The sequence below is a fragment of the Pristiophorus japonicus genome, unplaced genomic scaffold (genome assembly GCF_044704955.1).
Source record: "Pristiophorus japonicus isolate sPriJap1 unplaced genomic scaffold, sPriJap1.hap1 HAP1_SCAFFOLD_549, whole genome shotgun sequence".
Taxonomy (NCBI): domain Eukaryota; kingdom Metazoa; phylum Chordata; class Chondrichthyes; family Pristiophoridae; genus Pristiophorus; species Pristiophorus japonicus.
Genome location: NW_027254456.1, coordinates 279,742 through 281,203, shown reverse-complemented (window position 1 = coordinate 281,203; position 1,462 = coordinate 279,742).

The following is a 1,462-nucleotide window of genomic DNA, read 5'->3' as shown; positions in this document are numbered from 1 at the left end:
AGTGTTCCCGGTTCATTACTGGGGCAGCTGCTGGTTTTCAACCTATGTCTGGTATACAGTGTTCCCCAGGGTTCAGTACTTGGACAGCTGCTGTTTTTCAGTCAATGGGAGGGAGACAGTGATGTTCCCCAGGGTTCAGTACTGGGACAGCTACTGTTTTTCAGTCTATGGGAGAGATGCAGTATTCCCCAGGGTTCAGTACTGGGACAACTGCTGTTTTTCACTCTATGGGAGGTATACAGTGATGTTCCCCAGGGTTCAGTACTGTGACAGCTGCTGTTTTTCAGTCAATGGGAGGGAGACAGTGATGTTCCCCAGGGTTCAGTACTCGGACTGCAGCGGTTTTTCAATCTCTGGAAGGGAAACAGTGATCCCATGGGTTCAGCATTGAGGCAGCTGCGGTTTTCAGTCTATGCGAGGTTTGCAGTGATGTTCCCCAGGGTTCAGCACTGGGACAACTGTTGTTTTTCAGTCTATGGGAGGCATAGAGTGATATTCCCCAGGCTTCAGTACTGGGGCAGCTGCTGTTTTTCATTCTACGGGAGGTATACAGTTATGTTCCACAAGGTTCAGTACTGGGACAGCTGCTGTTTTGCAGTCTGTGCGATGTATACAGTGATGTTCACCAGGGTTCAATAATCAGACAGCTGCTGCTTTTAAGTCTATGGGAGGTCTACAGTATTCCCCTGGCTTCAGTACTGGGACAGCTGCTGTTTTTCAGTCTTTGGGAGGTATTCAGTGATGTTCCCCAGGGTTCAGTACTGGGACAGCTGCTGCTTTTCAGTCTATGGGAGGTATACATTGTTCCCAGGGTTAAGTACTGGGGCAGCTGCTGGTTTTCAACTTATGGCTGGTATACAGTGTTCCCCAGGGTTCAGTACTGTGACAGCTGCTGTTTTTCAGATTATGGGAGAGGGTCAGTGATATTCCCCAGGGTTCAGTACTCGGATAGCTGCTGTTTTTCTGTCTCTGGAAGGTATACAGTGATCCCCAGGTATCAGCACTGGGGCAGCTGCTGTTTTTCAGTCTATGCGAGGTTGGAAGTGATGTTCCCCAGGGTTCAGCACTGGGACAGCTGCTGTTTTTCAGTCTATGGGATGTATACAGTGATGTTTCCCAGGGTTCAGTACTGAGATAACTGCTGTTTTTCAGTCTATGGGAGGCATCGTGTAATGATACCCAGGGTTCAGTGCAGGGACAGCTGCTGTTTTTCAGTCGATGCGAGGTTGAAGTGATGTTCCACAGAGTACATTCCTGAGACAGCTGCTGTTCTTTAGTCTCTGGCAGGGATACAGTGATGTTCCCCAGGATTCAGGATTGTGACAGCTGCTGTTTTTCAGTCTATGGGAGGTATTCTGTGATGTTCCCCAGGGTTCAATACTGGGCCAGCTGCTGTTTGTCAGACCATGTGAGGTATACAGTGTTCCCCAGGGTTCTGTACTGCGACAGCTGCAGTTTTTCA